Below are 16639 nucleotides of genomic sequence, written 5' to 3'. Positions count from 1 at the left end.
GTATAGCCCAAGCATTTTGATATAACACTGATTATTTTTCACATTTTTTTGCTTCTTCCAAATATCCTTTTCCTTTTTTTCATGACCAAAGTGCACCTCTCCTAAATGAATTCTTGTGATGGTACTCCTGCTTATCTTTGTCTTCAGCACTTGTTTTGTGGACACTAATAACCAGACAGCGGGTTTTAAGCCCATGGAATTAACCAAACTAAGCAGTCTGAAATTAAATTAAACAAATTAAAGCATCTCTTCTGAAGTGTGGTGTTTCTAAAGATATAAATGCTTCTTTAAATGTTTAAGAGAAGACAGTTAAATTCTCTTACTTGCTTTTGCATTCAATCTGTTCTATTATCACATTATCAACATTGTCACATATCAGGTAGTCTCTGGAAAACTTCACTGAATAGTTGTGAGAGAATAAGAATGAAAAAGACAAACAATGTCTTAGTATTATTATGAAAATAATTTTTATATAAAGGATCTCCAACCTGCCATTGAGAACCACTGATTTAAAATACATGTAGGTAAGATATAGAACATAGAAAGTTTATAAATATGTAAAACAAGTTCTTTTTCCAGTAACAGTAAGGTTCTCTTTATTTAAAAATTTAGTATTAACCTCTAAGTATGTACCAGCTATTATTTTAGAAGCTGTATATAAAGATTAGTTATACAGATTATCTAATTTTAAGGGACTTAATAGTATAAGAAAAGGGAATCACAGGTTTGAGAAAAAATGAGAGAGAACATATTAAATGCCATAAAATGGCCCACAAAATACCAGAAAGATTCAAAGAAATGATCACATCCATTTGGGGAGGTTAAAAAGGCTTCCCATTTCTGAAAAATCAGTAGAATTTTGACACTACGTAATGTTTCTTGATAGTATATTTTCAGCCACTCACTGTTATAGGAACTTTGCATGTACCAAGTCATTTAATTCTATTAACAACTCTATGAGGCAAGCAATGTGGTACCTGTGTCTTTAATAAATACAGTTACTATTTTTCCAATGGGAATTTCAAAAATGTGTATGTGTACATGAGTGTGTGTTATGAGAGGTCAGTCAGAAGAGGATTGGGTAATGTAGTTCTAATTAGATAGATTATAAAAAAATTCAAAGAAAAATGGTAAAATGTAAGCTTAAAAAGTAATTTCAGGCCAGGTACCGTGGCTTGCACATGTAATCCTGGCACCTTAGGAGGCCAAGATGGGAGGATCACTTGAGTCCAGGACTTAGAGACCAGCCTGGGCAACATAGTGAGATCCTTTCTCTAGGAAACGATTTTTTAAAAATTCGCTGGGCATGGTGGTGTGTGCTAATAGTCCTAGCTACTTGGAAGGCTGAGGTGGGAGAACCGCTTGACCCGGGAGTTCTAAGTTACAGAGAGCTATGATTGTACCACTGCACTCCAGCCTTAGCAACAGAGTGAAACTCTGTCTCTAAAAACAAAGAAAAAAATAATTTCACATTATACTCTGGGGACTCTCGATCAATAGATTAAGGTGTACACAGAATTAGACAAGCAGTAGAAAGATACTGAAGACATTGGGAAGACTACTAAAGTGATGAAAACTAGGAATCAGGAAACATTAATCTGGCAACACAGTATAAAACAGATTGGAAGAGCTGGACGCATTGAAAGTTATTTTGCTATAGAGATTGAGAATGAGCCAAAGGGGTCTAGAATTTGGGTTGAGTTGTGGCAGTAATAAAGCCATGGTGGAAGCAGAATATATAGGGCCCTGTACTTAATGAGATATTCAATGTTTTTATTATTTTAATTTTTTTTATTTTTTTAAATTTTTTCGAGACAGTTTTGCTCTTGTTGCCCAGGCTGGAGTGCAATGGTGCAATCTCAGCTCACCGCAACATCCGCCTCCCGGGTTCAAGAAATTCTCCTGCCTCAGCCTCCCAAGTAGCTGGGATTACAGGTATGCGCCACCACATCCAGCTAATTTTGTATTTTTAGTAGAGACGGGGTTTTGCCATGTTCGTCAGGCTGGTCTCGAGCTCCCAATCTCAGGTGATCCCCCTCCCCGCCTCGGCCTCCCAAAGTGCTGGGATTACAGGCATGAGCCACCGCGCCTGGCCCGATATTCAGTGTTTTTATTCGTGCTAGAAGGGGATGAACGGAGGGAGGTGGTGATGAGAAAAGTGAAAAACAATATCCTATATGTTAATCTGAGCCATCACTTTCCAAACCTCATTTGAAGCTGTTTGATCTCCGTTTGCAAGACTAGCAGTTTCAATTTGATTTTGTTATGTTTTATTATGTTATTTTCCATAATTTATTTTTTATTGTGGTAAAATACACATAATACAAAATTTACATCTTATTTTTAAGTATATAGGTCAGTGGTATTAAATACATTCAGAATATTCCTGCAACCGTTATTACCATTCATCTTTATAATTCTTTTCTTCTTATAACATTAAAACTCTGAACCCATGAAAAAATAACTCCCCATTTCCCGTCCCCTTCCAGCCCTTGGAGACCACCATTCTACTTTCTGTCTGTATGATTTTTGACTACTTTAGCTACCTCATTGTGATGGTTAATATTAGGTGTCAACTTGATTGGATTTGAAGGATGAAGGATGCCTAGATAGCTGGTAAAATGTGGTTTCTGGGTGTATCCGTGAGGGTATTGCCAGAGGAGATTATCATTTGAGTCAGTGGACTGGGAGAGGAAGACCCACCTTAGTGTGGGTGGGCACCATCCAATCAGCTGCCAGTGTGGCTAGAACAAATCAGACAGAGGAAGAAGGGATAAACTGGCTTGCTGAGTTCTGTCTTTCATCTTTCTCCCATGCTGGATGCTTCCTACCCTTGGACAGCAGACTCCAGGTTCTTTGGCCTTTAGACTCTTGGACTTACACCATGGTTTGCCAGGGGCTCTCAGGCCTGTGGCCATAAACTGAAGGCTGCACTGTTGGCTTCCCTACTTTTGAGGCTTTTGGACTCAGACTGAGCCACTACTGCTTTCCTACCTCCTCAGCTTGCAGACAGTGTATTGTGGGACTTCACCTTGTGATCCTGTGAGTCAATTTTCCTTAATAAACTCCCTTTAATATATACATGTGTGCTATTAGTTCTGCTCCTCCGGAGAACCTTAATGAATACACTCATATAAGTGGAATAATATAGTATTTGTCTTTTTGCGGCTGGCTTATTTCACTTAGCATGATGTCCTCAAAGTTCGTCCATCTTGTAGCATATGTCAAAATTTCCTTCCTTTTTAAGGCTGAATAATAGTCCATTGTATGTATATATAACATTTTGTTATCTATTCATCTTTCAATGGATACTTCTGTTGCTTCCATCTTTTTGTATATATCCAGATGTGAACTTGCTGCATAATATAGTAATTCTATTTTTAATGTTTTGAGGAACTTCTGTACTACTTTCCACAGTGGCTATACTATTTTTACATTTCCACCAACAGTGGAAACTCTCCATTCCCTCATCAGCAGGAAGTAGCCAGAAAGAACACGCCCCCTGGTCCTTTTTATAACTATAGGGATGGATTTACAGAGCAGGAGTGAGGAGCGTCACCATCTTGGACAAGTGCTGCCATTTTAAAGTTCACCTTGATCAAAAACTGCCTAAATCCAAAGGGCATCAGCCTAATGACTAAGGTCAGCTTGACCATAAGTCACAAATAACATCTATGACCAGAAACATTCCAAACATAAGATAAACCCCTCCCCCACCAGAGACAGGCCTGCCCTGAGATAACCTCCGCTCTGGTCAGAGAGATGTCAGCCCCAAGATAACTTCCCCTCAGACATTCCAACGCCACCATAAACTTCTCCCCCACACAGAAACATTCCAGGCCTAGGTTGCAAGATAACTCTCTCACCCTGAAACCAATAAATACTCTTAGTCTATAAGAGAGTGCTCCTGACTGAAATCAGCCAGAAATCCTAAACAGTATTTCACTGTTGAGCCACTTTTTGAGTTTCTTTCCTCATTCTTTAACTCTTAAAATAAGCACATCATTGAGAGTAGGGTATCCATCCTCTCAAGCATTTATCCTTTGTGTTACAAATAATCCAATTATATTTTAAAGTTATTTTAAAAATACAATTATTATTGATTATAGTCACCCTAATACTAGGTCTTATTTATTTTTTCTTTTTTTTTGTACCCATTAACCATCTCCAACTCCCCTACAACCCCCACTACTCTTCCCAGCCTCTGGTACAATACTTCTACTTTCTACGTCCATGAGTTCAAATGATTTATTTTTAAATCCCACAAATAAGTGAGAACATGATATTTGCCTTTCTGCACCTGACTTATTTCACTTGATGTAGTTATCTTCAGTTCCATCCATGTTGTTGCAAATGACTGGATCTCATTCTTTTATATGATTAAATAGTACTCTATTGTGTAGATGTACAATATTTTCTTTATCCATTTATCTGCTGATGAACACATAATTTGCTTCCAAATCTTAGCTATTTTAAACAATGCTGCAACAAACGTAGGAGTGCAGATATCTCTCTGATATACTGATTTCCTTTGTTTTGGGTATATACCCAGCACTGGGATTGCTGGATCATATGGTAGCTCAATTTTTAATTTTTTGAGAAACTTCCAAACTTTTTCCACAGTGGTTGTACTAATTTACATTCCCACCAACAGGGTATCAGGGTTTCCTTTTCTCCACCTCCTCACCAGCATTTGTTATTGTCTGTCTTTTGAATACAAGCCATTTTAACTGGGGTGGGATTATATCTCATTGTAGTTTTGATTTGCATTTCTCTGATGATCGGTGATGTTGAGCACATTTTTATATGCCTGTTTGCCACTTTTATATCTTCTTTTGAGAAACGTCTATTCAAATCTTTTGCCCATTTTTTTGGTCAGATTATTAAATGTTTTTCCTATAGAGTTGTTTGAAATCTTTATATATTCTGGTTATTAATCCCTTGTCACAGGAGTACTTTGCAAATATTTTCCCCCATTCTGTGGGTTATCTCTTCACTTTGTTGGTTGTAACCTTTGTTTGCTTTGGTTGCCAGTGTCTCCTTTTATTTGCATTTTTCTAATGATTTATATTGTTGAGCATCTTTTCATGTGCTCATTGGCCATTTGTATGTCATCTTTGGAGAAATGTTTATTCAAGTTCTTTGCTGACTTTTTAATCAGGTTGTTTGCTTTTCACTGTTGAGTTTTAGGAGTACTCTATATATTCCAGTTTTTTTAAATAAAATATATGATTTGCAATATTTTATTCCATTGTTTTTTGCCTCTTCACTCTGTCGATAGTGTATTTTAATGTACACAGATTTCAAAAATTTCATGAAGTTTAATTTTTTCTTTTGTTGCCTATTCCTTTTTATTTTATTTTACTTTATTTATTTTTTTGAGACAGAGTCTTGCTCTGTCACCCAGGCTGGAGTGCAATGGCATGATCTCCACTGACAGCAACCTCCATCTCCTGGGTTCAAGCGATTCTCTTGCCTCAGCCTCCTGAGTAGCTGGGATTACAGGCACACGCCACCATGCCTGGCTAATTTTTTTTTGTATTTTAATAGAGCCGGGGTTTCACTGCATTTCCCAGGCTGGTCTCGAACTCCTGACCTCGTGATCTGCCCACCTTGGCCTCCCAAAGTGCTGGGATTACAGGCATGAGCCACCGCGCCTGGCCCGCTTATGCCTTTTTAAAAAGATTTTTTAAAAGTATATCTTTAAAATAATATCTTAAAAGTGATAACTAAGAAATCACTTTTATTTTTTTGACGTCAACTCTTTTGTATTTTATTTCATTATTTTTATTTTATTTTATTTATTTTAAATTATACTTTAAGTTCTGGGATACATGTGCAGAACGTGCAGGTTTGTTACATAGGTGTACGTGCACCATGGTGGTTTGCTGCACCCATCAACCCGTCATCTACATTAGAAATCACTTTTAAAATGAATGCTGTGAACCTTTTGCCCTATGTTTTTTCTTATAATTTGATAGTTTTAGGTGTTAAATTTAGGTCTCTGATCCATTTTTAATTATTTTTTAAATACAGTGTTATATAAGGATTCAACTTTATTGATTTGTACATAGATATCCAGTTTTCCTAGGACTATTTGTTAAAAAAGATGACCTTTCTCCATTGAATAAGTTGACATTCTGTCAAAGATTATTGGACCATATATGTGAGAGTTTACTTCTGGGCTCTATTCTATTCCATTGGACTATATATCTGTCTTTATGCCAGTACCTCACTGTTTGGGTTACTGTAGCTTTGTAGTAAGTTTTGAAATCACTGAGGGTGAATCCTCCAGCTTTATTCTTGTTTTTCAAGATTGTTTAGGCTGATCAGGGTTCCTTGAGATTGCATATGCATTTTAGGATGAGCTTTTCTATTTCTTTATTTCTGCAAAAAAAATCATTGGTATTTTAATAGAAATTGCACTGAATCCATAGATTGTTTTAAGTAGTATGAACAGCTTATTAAGTCTTCCAACCCATGAACATGAGATGTGTCTATATTTATTTATATCTTCTTTAATTTCCTTTGACAATGCTTTTATAATTTTTACTGTAGAAGTCTTTCCCCTTCTAGGTTAATTCCTAAGTATCTTATTCTTCTTGATCCTGTTGTAAATAAATGTGCTTTTGTAATTACCTTTTCAGATTGCTTATTGTTAGTGTCCAGTAATACAACTGATTATTATTATGTGTTGACTTTATATTATGTTGCTTTCTTAAACTTTTATGTTAGTTCTAACAATTTTGTGAGGGTGTGTGTGTGTAGATTCTCAGTGAATTTTCTACATACAATATTATATCCATTTTTCACTAGGGTAATTTTACTTTTTTCTTTCCAATTTGTGTGCTTTTTTTTTAACTTGCATAATTACTCTGGCTAACATCTCATTTTATTTCAAAAAACATTTTTTGATTGTTCATTATGTGCAAGACATCATACCAGATGCTTCTAGGGAAGTAAAGGCTAATAACATGTATTCTTACTCTTTAAGGAAGTTTATGTTTAGAAACTTGAGTGGAAACTTCATGAAAGCAAAGATTTTTGTCTGTTTTATTAATTACTATTGTTCTTGCATTTAGAATAATGCTTAATACATAATAAGAGCTTACTGCCAATATTAATAAATTAATTAGGAGGCTACTTTGAAAATGAAACAATAAAGAAAGAAGAAAGTCCATGTCTAGACGACTGCAAAATGAATAAGGAAATAGCCAGCATCTTGATTTAACATTTGGTCACTGAATATTATAGGATAAAGAGACAATTGTAAAATCCTATCCTCCAACCTGGATCTGAGAGCAGGAGATAGGCATCATAGAGGGAATACCTTTAAAAAGATTTTTCAAAGGCATTTAACTTTCAAAGGCATTAACATCGTTAACTTACATAATTCAATGATTACTTCAACAACTTATTTAAACAAAAATTTATTGCTATCCTACATACCAAAAACTATGCTCTCTGATGAGAAAATAATGATAAAATAATATAGAAAAGTTTTTTGTTCTCGTGGAACTTACATCCTAGTAAAACAAAATTACATTGTTGGGGAATAGGGGGCATATTCTGATGTATGGAAGGAACGTAGGAGACAAGGTCTTAGGATAGAAAGTAGGGTGGGGCCTACTTAAGTAAGGAGGATCAATGAAAGCTTTCCTGAAGAGCGTGCATTTAGGTGAGGTCTGGTTCATATGCAGGATCTAGCAAGGTGGACCAAGGAAAGAGTGCTCAAGATGAACGGAAGAACCTGGGCAAGGGCATCATCTGGGGAGCAGCTTGATGCCTGTTGGGGATGTTGGCCAACCCATGAATGGGGCCTCATGACTCAGGTAGCGAGTGGCATTAGGCAGTTTACAGAGACAGGCAGATCCAGGTCATAGTGTCTTATGAGTTAGAGTAAGCATTTTAAAAATTGAAAGGGTCCCCAGAAATCATCTAATTCAAGTTACATTCAGACAAAGAGAACAAGATTCAATAATGTCACTGATGAACGACAAATGTGGGTCTTGAAAATGTGAAGATAAAAGTCAGGATTGTACTGTGATGTATTTGAAAAAGAAAACAAAGGACTTTTTAAGTGACAGAAAACTCTTTACCTTATTGACAAATTTTTTTAAAAATACAGTTTTACCAAGTCAGTTAATTGGAGTTTTAGGAGGAAATGATAAAAGGTATTCATAAAAGCCAGAGTCTTAGCTGTGCATTGTCTCATGAACCACAAATTACTATAGTATCAGAATGTAATTAAGTTCATTTGACTGGATTGTCATTGCCATTATCTACAATAGTTGAGAGACACTGTGGATTTCTACATCAGTGGAAATAATGCTCTTTTCAATTATTTGGAAATATTATTTGTTTAAACTTCCTTCTCAAATATATTACTTCAGTTTCAAAGAATAATTTACTTAGTTGCTTAAAAACAATGATCTAATTAAGCCTGTGCATTATGAATAAGAGAGTTACAAATGTTAAATCAATGTTCATTTTAGAATTATACTGAGGTAGCCATTACATGATTAATTTATAAATATAAAGACCTTAATTAGTAATTAAATTTCTAGCCCTTCGGTGGCATTTTATTTCACATTGTAGAAGTTTCCTCCTGTGTTTGGGCCAAAAACAGATATAACAGTTGTTCAACTAAATTGATCTAAAGGAACAGTTAAAATAACAAAGTAATCTTCAAGGGTGATTTTTGGCTCTCAAATATTATCTGGAGTCTTAAAGCCTGACTCATCTAATATAACTCCTAATGTAATGATGAAATGAAAGAACTTTTAAAAATAAGGTAGGAAGGGGAGGAAAGACACCTGAACAGTAGCTTCTAAATATATTTGATGTTAGCCAAAAAAAATATTATTTTACATTATAGCCATTATATACATGTGTATGTATAAAACATACAGTATAATACACGTGCAATGATATATAAAATTGTGTGTACTCTAGTAAGTGGGACACTCTAATATTTTCATATCTGCTCTTTTTAGATATATTGCATTTCATTCCGTTAAAATAAAAACTTATCTTCTTATTTTGATCAATGAAATTATCTAACCAATGGGGCGGTAACCCAGAACTTGACTATGGCACGGCATTCCAGAGAAGATAAAAGGTTAAACAAAAAGATAGAAAAGGCAAGAGTGTAACTATATACAATAAAAGGGATTTTGTGCATTTCATCAAGGATCTGATGGTGAATTCATGGAGTGCTCCTTTTCCTGGGGTTTAAAAGCCCACCTGTGAGGAGGAAACTGGACAGGCAACATAGAAGACTAGGCCAGTTGCTTCCTAGCGAAATCTTAGCAAAGACAGAAATAAGGGGAGGAAATAAATTGAAAGCCTTGTCTGAAGAGCAGAGGAGTAATGAATATTTGTTTAAGGAAGAATTGAAAGAGTTCCTAGTATCTTGTAAGATCTTGTGTCTGAGGAAGAGGCCTGGGAAACAGAAGGTGCAAGCAGCAAGAAGTGACTTTATTCTAAGAAAAGAGAATAGAGTATCAGTCAACAGCTGTGGATACCACGTATGGGTTTCCTAATGATGGTTCCCTATAAATTTTTGATGTCTAAATTTAGTCTACCTACTTAAAGTTTGCTATATTGTTATAGAATAATTTCTGCTAATTAAGGCACGTTATATAATTTTGTAACAAGACTGCTTGCTGAGTGAAGGAAAAGTAGGTTACTTTCTATCTAATAATATTTCACCAAACTGGTTAACATGAGTTATCATGAAAGTTTGCATAAATATTTGAGCTACACTGAGGCTCATTTGGGGTATTTTTTATGATTGCTTGCTTTGCTATAAATCACATCCCTGCATCTCTTGTCAGAACTGAGGTAATATCAGAGATGTGAACACTGTGTAGCAAACTGCAGAAAGAAGAATAATCAGGTGATATGGTAGTTAGAGGCCTTATGTAGTGGAAAGAACGTATATTCCCCTGAGACTTGTTTGATCTTGAGAATACCCTTGGACTATGAGTGAATAAGTATTGAGAGGATGCCACTGACCATGTTGGTACCTCTGCAGTTTAGGAGGACAAGTAATAGAGGAATCCCTTGAGCCAGAGTTACCTTTAATAAGATCTTCTAATGCAGGAGTCAGCAAACTTATTCTAAAAAGAGCTCCACAGTAAGTACTTTTGCTCTGTGGCCCATATGGTTTCTGTCTCACCTTCACAACCCTGCTGTTGTTGAAACAGCATTGGTAAATGGCATTGAGCCATTGATAAACAAATAGGTATGACTGTCTTCCAATAAAACTTTTTATTTACCAAAACAGGAAGAGGACTGGTTTGGTCTCTGGGCTGTAGTTTGCTGACGCCTACCCTAGAGAGAATCTGAACATAGGCAGAGCTACAGTATTTTTGTAGAAAACTATTTACTTCTTTTTTGTGAAGAGAACTCTTATTGGCTATTAAATTGCCCAGTTATCCTCAAGTCTTGCAAAAGCTGAAAGAGGAGCAAAGCAAGAGCAGTTAGAGGCAAGTTTGCTTCCTGAGAAGCTCCACACTTAAACAGCTCGGGCATTGCATGCAGCTGGATCAAAGCAATTGTACCTGGAAAGCCTCTTTGACGCTGCCTGAGAATGTATTCCTCTCTCCTTGGTGTTTATCACCTTGTTTCCCTTTCTGTCACAATTCGATATCACCTCTAGGCCAAAGAGATACTTCCCATAGCCATTGGGTCCTCTATTTGGTTCTTTATATTTCAGTTTTCCAGCATTTTCTATAATTTATTGAATCTTAACAATTTAAAAACTCAGAGGAGAAAACCACAGCCCAAGTAAGTAGGCACAAGCGAAATTGGCTCCTTACTCCAAAGACAGCTGTCTTTCCATGATACTACACTTTCCTCCTACATTCCCAATGAAAAATCCATACCCACAAATCTGCTACAATCAAATCTGCATCAATATTGAGCATGACTTTACTGTCAGCTTTGAAATGAGCAATAGTCTTTCCAGTGTAACGGCAGAGAAAATGTATTCTTCCAAAGTCCAACTCCACCTTCCTCGGATAACTAGGGAATTTGGTTCCTAAGAGAATCCTTTGGTTTCCACTTTATCTGTAGCTCAGATTCAAATAACAGTTCAGTAAGAGCTTTCTCTCCATTCTGACTTTCAGAAAGCAGAAACATACCTTGGGGATATTATAGAGACAATTTTGAACAAATGTGGTGAAATTATTTATAATCCCTAGTCTTCCCTGAACATTTTAGTTGGATGTCTTCACTGGATAAAATGCCAGATACATCAGATTTCTGAGCATGCATCACATAAAAGGACAAGTATAGTGGCTCAGAGGGCAGGTTCTGGAGCCACACTGCTTGGCTTAGTAGCTGAGTCCCTCCATTTCCTAACCTGTAAAATGGGGATAATTATAATACATCATTGGATTGTTGTGAGGATTACAGATAGAGTACTTGGAACAGTGCCTGGCGTATCAGAAAAATTCAATAAACATAAGAAAAAAGAGGTCTAAGACACATATAAATAAAGGAAAAGAGAGAGGAATAGATAGCACATATTCTCATGTAAAATTATGCAAGTTTTCCTCTGTGGATCCATTAAAATTAAATAGTTCATAAGTATTATATCATTTATTTTCTCTGTCTTTGATTTTTTCTCTTTCTCCAGTGTACAAAGAAGAATCTTTGATTTTTATGATGTCAAAAATACATTCAGAGCAAGGTAGAAAAATTTTAAAAATTTCTTGTGCATACTCTTGGTTCATGAACCAGGAGATCTCAAGCCAAAAGTGATAAGAAGCCCTGCTCACAGCAGTTACAGCACAATTTATAAAGCAAGAAGGAGGAGGTATTTTGACCTTTTCTGTGATTGGCTGTTACATATTAATATTCTTTTTTAGGGCAAGTAGAGCTGTTTAAGCTGATCTGTCTATAGCTGATTGGTTTAATTTCACTGAATCATGCTGACAAGGATATAAAGCTTACATTTTCTGTTTCATTTATGATTAGAGCTAGCATTTGGGGGAAATCAGGACAAGTCAAATTTTTATTATACGGTTATGAGTGGTTGGCCTTTAAATATATCTGAACTGTAGCCCGTACTTTTATTTTTATTTTTTAGCAATGGGCTTCATATCATTTGAGGAAGGTGATGGCTGTTGTACTGATTTGGAAGCTTCAGTATTTGAATTGTGACTCTGTGAATCGCTTTTTATATGATGAAGTAGAAAGTGGCATCATGATCAAAAGGTGATTCCCCTTTCTGTCTCAGTTTTCTAAAGTACAAAAAAGTTTTATAATATACACCTTCGAGAATTATTGTGTATATACAGTGGCAAACACAATAAAAAAGTTCCAGTAGTTGCTCAGTAAATTAGGGATATTATAACTATTTTATTATGTTTTTAATTCTCTGGTGATCACTACTTTTCATGTGAAACTTAAAGAAAAGAACAGTAAACTAGGAGGTTGCAATCAGAAACCTGAGTTCTGGACCCACCTGTGCCAAGAACTACCTATGAGACCTTAGGCAATTCACCTGTCTTGTCTGTATATTCCTTTTCTCTTTGAGAAGATGAAGAGGTAGTGTTAACCATGTTACCCTGAGTGAGGTATGGTGAGGCCGGATGCACATCAAAAGAGAGAAACCAGAAAGAGTTTCACAGTTTTGTTACTCACATTTCCCTGGGAAAAACGCAGCCTTGCCACGCTGGGAATGAGGGAAGCATGAGGCAGAGGAAGAATGGGACACTGTGAACAAGCACGTTTTTTGTGGTTTCTGCAGGAAGAAAAGGGTGATGCAGGGTGAACAAGTTCAGTATTGGCTAATTTGCATAATATCAGCTGGCTCTGGTCATAAGGTTTGCCTCTGGTTATCTGGTACCTGGCTGTGGGGCAATTAGGGCAGGTGCACAGTGGCCTGGAGTGTGAGAGTCAGATAAGGGAAGTGGTTGAGAAGTGAACTTAATTGGCTACTCAAAAAAGGTAACAACTGGCCTCTAGCCAGGACCTCAAAGCTGGGTCAAGTCAGCACACAAAAAGTTGTATTACAGAAGTTAAATTAGATGAACTTAAGATCCTTTCCAGGCTTATCTTCTGATTTGAGAATCAGTAAGTTGCTTGCTTGGCAATTGTTGGGCCAGAATATACTTGCCACACATGTGCAAGCAGGGATGGCATGGTCTTTCTTTGGTGGGATCGGCCAGGACTACTAATGCTTCTGCTTACAGACTTGCCCACAGGAAGCAACGAGGATTCTTTCCTCTGGGAAAATAATCAGTCAGGAAGGTCTGGCTTGGAGACAATAGTCATTTTGCAGCTTACAATAAGTTGAAGTTTCTCATCTTGTTCTGTGTCCTACAGACCTGTATTCCAGGAGGACTTTCTATTGACTTTCTAAATAACAGTAGAATCTGGCATCAAATGCTCAAAGGACGTTATACACTGATTACAAACTAATTGATATGTCAACCCATTCCTGAAACTGCAGTTCCCTTCAGGGCAGAAGGTAGCAAGCGGTAAGCACTGTGCAGCATCACAAAATAGCATCCTGGCTTGCAAATTAAAGACTACCTGACCTAACTCAAAAGTTGACAGAATGCAATTAATGACAATTTGAATCTAGTCTGGGGTGAAAGTGCAAAGTTTAAGAGAGAGCATAGCTTAGATAATTTCCAATTTACATTGGATCTTAGTATTTTACTGGCATAATGTCTGCAATTTCCTAATTTCTGTACTTTGAAATATGTAATGTTGGCATTTTAACTGTTTCAAGTGGATGAAATAAGCTTAAAATGAAATAGAAAAATAATATTAAAAGAGAGCAAAGGCAGATGTCTTTTGGGAAATTCTAATTGCAATAAGTCTGTGCTCCAAAATACAAATTACACTCATAATCACATTCTAACTCTTGGCTTTTTTTTCCCATAGTATCTTTTATTAGCTGACAAATGCTTATGGTTATCTATTTGAATATTAGTCGACTTCCCAAACTAGAACGAAAGCAGGAATTTCATTTGCCTTATTGACTGTGGCACCTTTACCACCTACCACTTAATAGATACTTCAAAACATTTGTTGAATATTTACATGTAAAATAATATTTACACATTTTAGCTACCATTAGCACTAATAAAAATCTTTATTTGCAAAAACAAAATTTAATATTGTTGTTGCTTCACTTTTCTTAACACATGATTTTGCTATGAAGATAGTCATACAATTGTAGACCCAAACATCTAAGTGAGAGCCTGCCAAACTTCAGTGAGGCACACCCAGTTCTTTTGCAACTCTCAAGTCGAAGCCACCCACATGCGACAGCAATAGATGGTCATTCTCCTTGTTGACTCTTTCATTTAGTAGTTCATTTGCTTTATTTTTGGAGAATTAGCCTCATTCAGCAAATGCAATTTTCAACTTTTTAATCTAACTGAAAAATAGGTTTTTCTGGAGAAATGAGATGAACTTCTTAAGTATTAAGATAGAGAGTATGTGTGAATACCTACCCTAACTTGTCCCATGGTAAACACATCACACTCAACATTATAACTTATTTTATTGATGAATCATGGTCATAGTTATGAGCAAGCAATGATATAATATGTATCTATCTGGAGATGGAGATAAATATGATGTGATGCATTGGGATATAGCTGCTTGTTCCAGCAGTGGCCTGAAACTTAATATTTTCTAAGAAGCCCTCCCTGAAAGTTGGTTCTTTGCCCATTTTCTTTTCTCTTGAAGATGTACAGAATCCTAACTTCCTAGGAACTATAAAGCTGATAATATTTTTGAAAATGAATTAGCACATTGAAGACTAAAACACTTACTGGTTTTCTTATGGTTCAACAATTATTTCATTGGCTTTCTAAAAATGATAATTTGCCAGCGCCAGGGAGAGGCCATTTCCTGATAGTCCACACCTATTAACATCAAAATGTTAACTGAATGCAGGCCCCAGGGAGAAGAAACGTCCTGGGCATGCAAATTAAGAGACAAAAAATAAGGAAGTATGATCTGGGTACACCCACCGGAAAAAGGAAGAAAGACTCAGATGGGCATGCATGTAACTCCCTAAACACGCTGGGCATGCTCAATTCCTTAGGGTAAGGAGGACACTGCATGCAGGAAGCCCACCCTAAGGGAAGAATCATGACCAAGAGGTGAACCTATAAAGTCCCAGGATCAAGGTTAAAGGCCCTTCTCTTCTCTTTTCTCTCTTCGACCTCAGTGGCCATTTGGATTTCTTCCAGGCACACCTCCCTTTCTTTCCTGTTCTAAAGCCTTTTAAAAAAAACTTCCACCCCTGCTCTGGAACTCACCTGGGTCTCTTTTTCTGCTTTATGCTCTTCAGTCAAAGTCTTTCTTCTGAGGAGGTAAGGACTGAAGTTGCTATGGACTCATATGGACACACCGCCAGTAACTCAGAGTAACTCAGATCTCTTCCACCCGTAACATACTCTATTCTAGGACCTGTGCCAACTAACTGTTAAAGACGTTTTAATAAACTGGTTTCAATACGACATATTTTGTTGAGAAATTGGTTGAGTTTTTTAAAAATGTATATCTCAAGGTTTGATGATTGAAATAAACATTTAGTGTTATATCGCTGGATAAACAGTCTTGTAGAAAGAATAAAATGAGATCATTTATTGAGATTAAGAAGATAACAAAATATGAGTGGATAGAAGAGAAAAGAAAGTGTATAAGAGACACAGTAGAGAACGCAATGAAGAATAAGTAGGTGATAAGTAAAAGGTTTATTTAGCAACAGAGAGAGCCCAGATGGAGATAAAAAATAGACGAGATCAACATTTTTCTGTGCCTTTCTCTAGCATCTCTGTGCAATTAGATAGATTTCTTATCTGGAGGATTTACTGGGACAAAAAATAACGTGCTTTCTTATCTCTCAGGGAGTTAGAGCCCAGGAAAAAACTTGAGACTCTCTTGAGCAAGAGTAAGAGAAGGGGTTGAAATAGTGAATTTTTGAAAAATATTCAAACTTTTTGAAGTTCAAGAAGATGATAGATGTTGAGAAAAATTTCAGAGCGGACAGGTGGAAATTTGTCTATCATAGATCTAGCATATACAGGGCTTTGAGGGGCAAATCACAGTGGAAAATAACATAGGAAGTGATGAAGATTGTTGAATGGAAATGAGAGTTCCAAGAATAGTCGGAACTTATTGATACAAACAGTGTTTTGAGAGGAAGAGCAGAAATACAATCTGTATTATGGGCAGGCTGAGAATAAACAGAATATTGGGGATGGCAAGATGTTTGGCAGAGGATGGGCTTGAATATACTTTTTAAGCAAATAATCTCCCATCAGTGATGTCAAGAACATATGAGACTACAATATTGTGTTTCTGGCTTCCAGGAAGAATTCCTTAAAAAACAAGCAAAACAACAACAAAAAGAAACACTTGACATTCTGATATCTGTTTCAACTGGCTGGATATCTTCTGTCATTCAAAATCAGGATCATCACAAGTAATTTTACAGGGGCTAATAGTGAATGATCTTTATATTTCACTATGGCCCAGAGAAGGGTCTACATTCAAAGCATTGGCAGCCATAACTCTTAGTGACTCCTAAGGCACTACATCTCTCTCTTAATATTTAACTTGTTCTCTCCATTCCAGAAAATGGGGGTTGCATTAA

Source organism: Gorilla gorilla, chromosome 5 (genome assembly GCF_029281585.2).
Source record: "Gorilla gorilla gorilla isolate KB3781 chromosome 5, NHGRI_mGorGor1-v2.1_pri, whole genome shotgun sequence".
In the NCBI taxonomy this organism is placed as follows: Eukaryota; Metazoa; Chordata; class Mammalia; order Primates; family Hominidae; genus Gorilla; species Gorilla gorilla.
Note: the sequence above shows the minus strand (reverse complement) of the source record.